The sequence below is a fragment of the Pseudopodoces humilis genome, chromosome 4, assembly GCF_049639895.1.
Source record: "Pseudopodoces humilis isolate 2021_Gansu_Grassland_sample_001 chromosome 4, ASM4963989v1, whole genome shotgun sequence".
In the NCBI taxonomy this organism is placed as follows: domain Eukaryota; kingdom Metazoa; phylum Chordata; class Aves; order Passeriformes; family Paridae; genus Pseudopodoces; species Pseudopodoces humilis.
The window spans coordinates 33,994,402-34,005,635 of record NC_142203.1 but is presented as its reverse complement, the minus strand read 5'-3'; positions in this window follow the sequence as shown (position 1 = coordinate 34,005,635).

Here is an 11,234-nt window from a genome sequence, read left to right as displayed (position 1 = left end):
CATCTGCACATTACTGGAAAAACATTGAAGTTATACTGTCTGGGCAGAAATTACACATACTAAGGTTTTAAAAAGATTCAATCACAAGTCTAAAATACTCATTTTTTCTGCCTTATCTAACTGCCAATGAATTCAGTGGTTTCATGCAGAATTTCCACCTCCTTTCCAAAGGAGATAGTGTCAAACTTACGTACTCAGTCTAACTGAACACATCTCTGTGGTTAAGAAATAGTTTCAAAAGAGTGGACAGCTTGTCCATCCAGGTTTGATTTAAACACTCAATCCTGTCCTGCACAGGACAATATTTAGCTGAGGAAAAAAAGAAATTTTCACCTCTATTTTCAACTCTATTCTACCTGCCAGCTATAAAAAATGTCCAGTAGCTAAGGTTCATGGCTTATTTTAATTATTTGTCCATGCTTACTGTTCTGCTGATTTAATTTATTGATACAGTCAGTCATTAATGCTGTTACAGTAGAGGACTACAGGGTGAACAATTTTATGGCCTAGTCATTAGCTGACTTGAATCAATTCCAGTTTTCCAAAAGAAAAGGTGACAAATTGAACACACAGTGAATTCTATTCATTTTGTGTGACTTAAACTGGTTTCCATTTCTTTATTTGTACTTTATTTTAATTGAGTGCAGTTCTAAAATTCAATATACTTTTAAAACATAGCATGGGTAGTGGTTTTGTGGATTAATGGTGCTTTTTAAATGGATTTCCTTTTTCCATTATGCAAGATAGATATATCTGTATTAACAAAATAGGCCATACCAGGTTCTTACCTTTCTGCTGTCTATAAATGAAATTTGAATAAAAATCAGTTATTATGCAGAACACATAACATATTTTAGTATGTTCACCAGATTCAAGCTTACTTAAATAAAAGAAAAAGTTTTACTAACAGGATTAAATGTGTGCAATGACAAGAAATTGTCAAGGCAGTACCCACATTCATCCAAAACCTGGATGATGAGGGGCTTTTCTGCTGCAGCTGACCATTGCTTCTGCTCTTGCCCCTCAGGTCAAGGACCCAGAGCAGGGTCTAGTCCTTCCTGCATGGGAGGTCTTGCAGGCAGAGGAGCACAGCTGCCAGGCCCCTGCACACACATAAAGGCAACAGCCATAGCTGCTTTCTTTACCAAGTGACAGCTAATCTTGGCCTTGGTCTGTGTCTTATTTCTGCTTGTATCATATTGTATAGCCTTTGATCTTTTCATGTTTCAAATTCTCTCTCTTACACTGCAACTTCAGTCAGTATTTTCATAGTAGTTTAACGCCTTGCCGCGCCGTGCCTTGCCTTGCCGCGCCTTGCCTTGCCGCGCCTTGCCTTGCCTTCCCGCGCCTTGCCTTCCCACACCTTGCCTTCCCGCGCCTTGCCTTCCCGCGCCTTGCCTTCCCGCGCCTTGCCTTCCCGCGCCTTGCCTTCCCGCGCCTTGCCTTCCCACGCCTTGCCTTGCCTTCCCGCGCCTTGCCTTGCCTTCCCTTCCCGCACCTTGCCTTCCTGCGCCTTCCCGCGCCTTGCCTTCCCACGCCTTGCCTTGCCTTCCCGCGCCTTGCCTTGCCTTCCCTTCCCGCACCTTGCCTTCCTGCGCCTTCCCGCGCCTTGCCTTCCCGCGCCTTGCCTTCCCGCGCCTTGCCTTGCCTTGCCTTCCCGCGCCTTGCCTTGCCTTGCCTTCCCGCGCCTTGCCTTCCCGCGCCTTGCCTTGCCTTGCCTTCCCGCGCCTTGCCTTGCCTTGCCTTCCCGCGCCTTGCCTTGCCTTCCCGCGCCTTGCCTTGCCTTGCCTTCCCGCGCCTTGCCGCGCCTTGCCTTGCCTTGCCTTGCCTTGCCTTGCCTTGCCTTCCCTTCCCGCACCTTCCCGCACCTTCCCGCACCTTCCCGCACCTTCCCTTCCCGCACCTTCCCTTCCCGCACCTTCCCGCACCTTCCCGCACCTTCCCGCACCTTCCCGCACCTTCCCTTCCCGCACCTTCCCTTCCCGCACCTTCCCTTCCTGCACCTTCCCTTCCCGCACCTTCCCTTCCCGCACCTTCCCGCACCTTCCCTTCCCTCCCCCTCCCCCCCTCCCCCCCTCCCCTTCCCCTTCCCCTTCCCCTCTCCTCCCCTCTCCTCTCCTTTCTCTCAGACTATGTATTTTTCCTTGCCACCCTTCATCATCTTCAGTTATCAAGGCATCGCCCCGTGTTACAAACTTGAGAATGGAGACTTTCCAAGCATCACCAGCTGGATGTAAGTTGGATTCAATAACCTTTCATGTGTTTCCTAATCACACAGCTCCCCTGGCAGTTGCAGAGGTATCACACAAATACAAGGCTTAGCCCACCTACAAAATCCAGCATAACATTTTTTGCTGAATCTTTTGAAAGAGAAGCATATGATGCACTACACAGTAAAAATTCCCAGTGATCCCCATTACACTGGTCTAAAACATAGACCTTTTAACTCAGTTTGAATAACACAACTGTGTAACAGCCTTTGTAACACATCTCTTTGGCATTTCACATTTGCAGGTGTCATCAGCCCTGGTATGCAACTAAAAAAAATTAAGAAAAATACCGCTTTTGCTAGAAATTTAGTGTTGCCACATCATGTCATTTAGACTATATTTTGATATCTCAAATTCCTTTCCTATATAACAGCACTTGGAACAGGAGAGCAGAATGTGACAATGGTAGCCATGGGATCAGAGTCATAGAATTGTTTAGGTTTGAATAGATCTTTGTGATCATTTTGTCTAACTGTAATATAGTGTCACCCTGAAAATCAGGCCTTTCTATATTGTTTTCATAATTTCTAGCCACTTTCCCAGGAAAACAACTATAAACATAGGTGTTTATACATTCCATTGAAGATATGCCTTTTGATGGACGGCCAGTGTGGTTGGGAAGGTGGTAACCTGACTATCCAATCCCTGGTTGTTGTCAAAAACCTATAAATACTGAAAGAACAAATAAACTTCCTTCTACTTTCTTCTACACTTCGAACTGCGTCTGTATGAAGTATTTCGTGTCCAGCAGTGACATACAGTGCCGTGAGGTAGAGCCAAAACACAGACAAGACCCTACTTCTATGTTACTAGTACTAAAAATGTGAAAATTCAAGTTCTAATGGGAAAAAATAGAGCTGTCAAAATACTTTGTTGAATTTAAACTTTTTTAATTTAAACGTATTTTCAGATATGGTAGCCCCACATTTCTACAAATACAAATAATTACATGTGTACATTACTAGCATTAAATGTGGTATGGTAATTCCTAATCAGTCCTAATGAGTATGTTTTGCCTTTAAATCATAAAGCACAGCAGACAAAATTGTCAAAATTTGGCAATTGTATCAAGATTAAGTATTGCAACTATATATTTTCAGGGCACAGAATAACTTGGAATTACACCAGATGTTGTTAAAAAAATTCAGTTAAATTTCCTTTTGAGATTTATTACCAAAATATTTTCAACATTGTTGATGTAAATGTATGAACATGCTTTGCCAGGCAGACAGAGACCAAACAGAAGAGGGCTTTTTTCATCTCCTACTGTCAAGCTGGCTAATGACAGTGGCAGCAATCTTAGAATCCATTTAGTTGTCTGAAGGTTGATAAGCCTGACAACTTAGAGCATTCCCTTATGACATAATTGATCTGCATCTCTTGCAGTCACTCTTACACTCTTCATACACATTAGGTCTTGGTGGTTATTTCGTTTCTGCTTAATTTTTTCCTTTGAATCAATAATGTTTGGTCACATGGGACACCAGTTTCCATAGTGAAGAGTGTTTTGAATATTGTCTTTACTATGCATGTTGCTTGATTCCCAGTTTATGTCTGTGATGACTTGTGCATGTTTATATCAAATAAGCTTTAGTCACAAACCACTCTTGAAAGAATTTTCTATGCAAGTCCTTCTTTGGGTTGTGTTGTTTCCCTCCAGTGCAGCATAAGTCTTCTAGACCTGTAATCCTTTGAAATATGAAGATGTCACTTTGTTTTATTGTTGGGATTTTTTAAAATAATTATTTTGTTTATAACCTGGAAATGTTCCATTGGGGATATCTGTAAGAGTTTCAACAATCTCAACAATTCTTCTATATTCATACTTGGAAGAATTTGTGTACTATCCATGAGGCAGTATATTTTCATCTAGTCACATCTTAGCAGTTATGTACCTTTCCAGTTTTTCTAGTTGATTGGACAAAGATCTAGGAAGCTATGAGACAAGTCTAGGCTCCCCAAGGAACCAGTTTGTCAGACTTTGAAGATTTTTCTCCTGCAAATTAGGTGTTTATTCATGAATGAGTGGCTGCCAGATCAGCTTCCTTTCCTCCTTTGTTGCCACCTCTGCTGTTGTCTTCATGCTTTTTTGGCATCTGGTTTCTGTACTCAGCTGTCATGGCTTTTGCATTTTTGAACAGTAAATGTATACATATGTGTTCATATAACTAATATATAATAGTACAAACCTGATGTAGTTTTACATATATGTAGCCTTTCCCATGCAGGAAGGTATACACTGTGCTCAAGGACATTTGTATAATGGGACACTTCTTCCACAAATGGGTGTAGTTCAATTTATTGAATTATACTGTCTGTAAGTGTTGTACATGGAACCACGAATGCTGTTCATTTTCTGAAATTATCACTATTTTATTAATTTAACACCTACTTTTCTGCTAATTGGAAACTGTATGACCTTTTTGTAATAATTAAAGCAGTAGTTTGCTAATTAGAGAAAGAAAGTAATTTGATGCATTTTAATAATCAGAACATTTGAGCTCTTTATCAGCTATATAAGATGAATTGAAATAATCCCTGTTGTCACACTCTGAGGACAAAACCAAGTTTGAAATACCTGTCCTTTTCCTCTCTGGTTTTACTTAGTTTTTAGTCAGCTCCTTAAAGACGTTAAATTCAGCCAATGGTAGTATTTAAATTAAAAGAAGCCTCCAGGAATATTACTAATGGCATTTTTTTTGTAATATATCTCTTTTTATGGGCTGAAAAACCTTCTGAACTGTCCGTTTTGGTACTCTAGCAAAAGCTGACTATGTGAAGGATTTGCTCTGTACATACAGTCTCTTTCACCAGGAAAATATTCTTTAGGCACTGTGGATGGGATCTAGCCAGTTTGAGGCAATGCTTTGACCATCAAGGACACAGTCTGGCAGCAGTCAGAATGGAAAAGCAGAGCAGTTTAAGAACAGCCCAGTCTCTAGCAATGAGGCTGATCCGAGCTCAAACCAAGAAAGCCAGGACAGCAGGTCAGCATTAGAATCATAGAATCACAGAATCATAGAATGGCTTGCATTGGAATGGACCTAAAAGATCATCTAGCCCCATACCCTCTGCTTTAGATAGGGATACCTCCCACTACACCACGTTGTTCAAATCCCCATCCAATCTGGCCTTGAACACTGCCAGGTGCAGGACACTCACGACTTCCTGGGCATCCTGTTGCAGTGCCACCCAACCTTCACAGCAAATAATTTCTTCCTAATATCTAATTTAAATCTACTCTCTTTCAGTTTAAAGCCATTCCCCCTTGTTCTGTCACTACATGCCATTGTAAAATTTTCTCTCCAGACTTCTTGTAGGCCCCCTTTATGTTCTGGAAGGTCACAGCTGGATCACCCTGAAGCCTTCACTTTTCCAGGTTGAACAATTACAATTCTTTCGGCCTTTCCTCATAGGAGAAATGCTCCATCCCTCCAATCATCTTGTTGTTCCCTCCTCTGGACTCACTCCAACAGTTCTGTGTCCCTCCTCTGCTGGGGACCCCAGAGCTGGATGCAGGGTTCCAGGTGGGGTCTCACCAGAGCAGAGCAGAGCAGAGGGACAGAATCCCCTCCCTCCCCTGCTGCCCACGCTGCTTTGGATGCAGCCCAGGACACGTTTGGCTCTCTGGGCTGGGAGTGCCCATGGCTGGGTCATGTCCAGCCTCTCACCCACCAGCACTCCCAAGGTGTTCTCGCAGGGCTGCTTTTGACCTGTTCATCCCCCAGCCTCTGCTGACACCGGGGATTGCTGTATGCCAGGTGCAACTTAGTCTTGTTAAAAATCATGAGATTCCCATGGGCAATGGGAATTTGGTCTTGTCCAGGTCTCTCTGGATGACATTCCATCCTTCAAGTGTCTCAGCTGCATCACTCAGCTTGGTGTCATCTGCCAGTTTGCTTAGGGTGCACTTGAACCCTTTCTCTGTGTCATTAATGAAGATATTAAATAATATTGGTCCCTGTACAGACCCCTGAGGGGCTTCTCACCTGTGTCTGTCATGACTCTTTGGCCAGCACCCTCTGGATGTGATCATCCAACCAATTACTTATCCACTGAACAGTCCACCAGTCAAATCCATCTCTCTGCAATTTAGAGGCAGGCATGTTGCGAGGAACTCTGTCAAAGGCTTTTCAGAAGTTCAGATTAATGACATCTCAACCCTTCCCTTGTCCACTAACAAGGTCACTCTGTCATTCAAGGCCACTGGGTTGGTCAGGCATGACTTGTCCTTGGTGAAGCTGTGCTGGCTGCCTTGAATCCATTCCTGCTCTCCCATATGCCTGAACACAGCTTCTAGGAGGATCTGCACCATGATGTTCGCAGGCACATGGTGAGGCTGGGAGGTACCTGGTTGCCAGAGTTCTCCTTTCTACCCCTTTAAAAGATGTGTAGCATGTTTTCCCTTTTCCAGTCAGCTGGGACTTCCCCTGACTTCCAGGACTTTACAAATACCAGGGAGAATGGCTTGATAACTACATCAGCCAATTCCCTCAGCACTCTGGGATGCACCGCATTGGGTGCTGATTTCAGGAATCAGGACTTGACAAGTGAAGTTGTAGAGAGATATGTTTTATACCATCAGCTGACAGCATCCGGGACAAATGGAAGGATATTTCCTGGTCAAGACAGGTTCCAGGCACAAAAAGACATTGATCCCACAAGCCCACACCTCCCTGCCTGCCCATCTCTGCCTTCTCTCCCTTTGTATTATAATTAGCTTACACACCTTCTGATGGTCGTGGGCTGAGGGCTCTGGGATGAAGTTTGAATATCTTCCCTTGTGATTGCCGTTTGACCTCTGCTTCTAGGCAGGCACAATGGAGGTTTGTTTGGCTCTCCCTCAGGTTATCTTGTCCTGCTCAAAACCACCTGGCTGGTCCTGGCTGGTTTCTAGAGCCTCAGGTTTGCTTTGTCGGATTTTCACAGTACCTAGGTGATACAAGGTCTTCTTTTTCTGAGTCTTCCAATATATCTTATCTAAATGTTTTTTTCTCTGGCAACTAAGTTCCTATGTGGTTTGTTACAAAGTGTTTCTCCAATGTGTTCTATTTCTCCTCCACCTGCTTAGGCATTTTATAGACTAATAAAATTATCATTTTCAAAACCATGTATGTTCCCCATTTCAGGTGTCACATACTTATGTAAATTCTGATTCCTCAGGGAGTCATGAACCAGATCTTTACTTACTATGGGAGGAACTTCGCTCCCCCAGTCCTCATCCTGCTGTCCATTCACTCAAAAGATGTGAAAACTGAGGCAAAAAATTGTTGAGTACCTCATCCTTCCCGTCATCCATTGTTATCAGTTTTGCTGGGGTGTGAAGATTCTTTGACCTTTCTTTTCTGATTAATGTACCTGTAGAAGCCCCTTCTGTTATTCTTTGCATTCCTTGCTAAATTCAGTTCCAGCTTTGCCTTGCTTTTCCTCAGCTTCCTTACCCAATCCTCCTACACAACCAAACTTCAAACTATACACTCCAAATTATACTTTTCTCAGGATACCTGTCCTTGTTTCTACTGCCTATTCATTTGCTTCCTTCCTTTTATTTTGACCATGTCGTGGTTTTAAACCAATAACTAAGAAAATTACTTATTTCATGCTGTGAGATATGGATTAGAACAAGAGCAAAACAGGTGTAAAACTTAACAGGAAAAAAAAATAAAGTTTATTGACAAACTACAATAATAAGAACACCAGAATAAACTTCCAGAAAAACCTTTTCATCCCCTGTCTACCCACTATTCCCTTGTTCACATGACAAAAGAGACAAAAACTTTGGAACTTTGATGGTTAAAACAGTCCCAATTCTTGCTACAGTCTTTTCACCAGTCTTTGTAGAGAAACAGAAGTTTCTTCCTGTTAATTTATGGAGTTTCTCACAAGAAAAACTATTTTTGTTATAGTTTTCCATTGCCCTAATGTTAGCTGCCCAGAGCTGCTATTATTAGAGCCCACTCCTCCCATTTTCACATCACTCTGAAGTGTGTATGGGCCATGAGTCTAGGGATGGGATTTTTAAGGATAAGTTATTCAAAGGCAAAAAGTCTTCTTCATCTGTTTCTGTGAGCTTCACTAGAAAACAGTTTTCTCATTGCCTCTCAAGGCTTCAAATCTTCCAGCACTTCACTGTACCATAATTACTCTACTTTTTTACTCAAAATTTACACTTTGAACACTCTATTCCTCCCTATATACTGTCATGAATTAAAGGAGTGTTTTCAAGACCTTATTGTCCATTTCCATAGTTTTAACAGAAAGATATTTCAGCTTAATTAAAGCATCTTCTTAATTCTCTACCTTTTCTGAAGCTTCTTTTCTTTCCTGTCACTGGTAGTTTATAAAGTCTCTTTTCATGTTGATCACTCTCTTTTTCTCTCTCTGGATAAAAAGATTAATCCGCAAGTCTCATCTGGGAAATGAAAGAGTTAAAATCTTGCCCAAGCTGTTGTAGGTAGTTCTGTGGCCTCGGCCGGTGCAGGAGCTGGAGCCATCTGCGATGGAAAGCTCCTCATGGCTGCTCTGGAGAGTGCAGTCGCCGCGCCCAGCCCGCTGCAGGTCTAGAGCCTCTCTCTTTCTTCACTCAGCAGTTCCTAGTGAATTTAGTTACAGCAAAAAACCTGCAGCCGAGCCAGAGATCGGCTCGGCCCGGCCCGGCCGGAGCCCGGAGAAAACCCCCTCCACAGGGCCCGCATCCCCCGGCCGGGAGACGCTGGGCCCAGCCCAGTCCCCGCCCGGCCGCATGGCCTGGGCAGGGAGCGGGAAGCCTGGGGCTCTGCCGCCCTTCCCAGCCAGGAAACAGAGAGAGAACCAAGAAAGCTCTGGTTTTACACTTTAAGGTAGGGTTCACAAGTTGATCCCACTTTTCAATGGCCTAAACTGCTGTCAGTTCTCAGCAATGACCGATAATTGGTCAGGAGAAAAGACTCCAGGCAGTTCCCAGCAACTTAAACTTTCTTAAAGGTAAAGTAACTCCATGACAGACCAGCAGTTCCCTACTAAACCATGCTGATCCCTTCCTTGCCTAGTTTCATGCTTAGAATCAGCAAGGTACCTGTCAGGGCTCAGTGATACCCATAACATCAGTCAAAGATCACTCAAACATCGAGGATAGAAGCAGCTCCCTATCAAAGGCAGGAAGGACCTTAATCAACTTGCCTCTTTTCTCTCTTCTGGGTGCCAGACCCTGGAGAAGCAGCTTGGAGAGCCTGTTGGTGCACACAAGGTTTTGATGTGAGGTCTGTAATTGTGTAGCATGAAGGATGAAGCTAAATTTGGCAGATACCCATCAGAGGGTGAACAAATCAGCCTGTTAAAATACAAATAGATTACTGTTGTGCTTTCACCCCAGCCAGCAATATGGCCCCATATAGCTGCTTGCTCACTCCCACACCAGCAGGACTGGGAGAAGAATTGTAAGTATAAAAGCTAGAAAACTTATGGTTTGAGATAAAGTCACTGGGTTGAGGTAAAGCCAGTTAATTTGGGAAATCAAAATTAATAAAACAAGAAAAGCAAACCAAGAAAAAAATTCAGTGCTTCCCCTGTACAGACAGGTGTTCAGCTGTTTTTGAGAGAGCACAGCCCCATTACATGTGAGTTACTTGGGAAAGCAAATACCATCACTCCAAACATTTACTTTCCCCACTTTATATACTGAGCATGATGTGGTATGGTGTATATACGTGGGATATAATATGAAATACCCCTTTGGGTCAGTTGTGGCTGTGTCTCCTCCTAATTTCCCATGCACCCCCAAATTCCTTGCCATTGTGGCAGTGCAAAAAGCAAAAAAGGCTTTGACTCCATATCTGCTCAACAATAATAAAAACATTTCTATATTTTCAACCCTGTGCTCAGCACAAATCAAAAACACAGCCCTATACTTGACACTGTGAGGACATTAAATTATACCCCAGCTAAAACCAGCACAATTACAGCTAAACTCTGTAATGTGAATTTATATACAACAGAATCCTTGTCCTCTGCTCCTTTCTTGGAGTGAATAGCTACTGAAATCAACAAGGTGCTTCTATTATGTTGTGCCTTTGCGTTTTCTTTTGACATGCTTTTCTCTTTGGCAGGCTTTGACCTACATTGGAAAGTGCAGGACCTAAATTCCACTGATAGGAGGTATATCAGCAAATTGTAAGACAGGGGAAGAGATTTTTAAGGAGAACAGAAATATTTTCTGTCTGTTCTTTTACTGTCAGCATTTTTCTCCATTTTACCTATTTTCGAATCAGTCACTCCAGTCCCCAGTTTCCCAGTTCTAAATATTTTATTTTGAGGATGTAATTTACTAACTCAAGAGCTCTTTGAAAAGCTTTCTAACTTGATTACTGTCATTGGCAGTATCTGCCTAACAAACTTCTGCATTAGCAGAATGTGGTTTTCATTTCTCAGGAGATTCATAGATTTAATTCCAGGACTCCTTAATCCATGAGTGATTTTGCATTAACAAAAAATTATCTTTCTCCTCCTGTTTCCTTAAAAGTAACTTTTTAAAAAATGGAATAACAACACATAGGAGAAAGGAGAGGTCCAGAGCACAGATATTTTTAGCTAACATCTAATGTAGGTATCTCTGAGAGATCAGGATGAATAGCCTCATCATCACTCCAGGTCTACTGCCACCTGTACAATAAATAGATCACATTCATACAAGCAAAGCTGCCTGACAGCTGACCCATTTTGAAAACACATACATAAATGTGTATGAGTCCTTTAGTAGTTGCAACACTGTTTCTGGAGTCAGGCTTTATTGCTGCGGCACCCAAATAAAAGCTGAAGCAAGGAAAGAAAAAAAAAGTGCTTTTTGTTTTTCTTACAGCTCTTTGTTTTTGCTGAGATTTTTACCACTGGGAATAGAGTTTCTGTGACTATTTGTTCAATGATGGGCTGTAAATTCGTATTTGTTGAAAGTTAAGAGTACAAAATCATTACTATGGACCGGGTCTTATT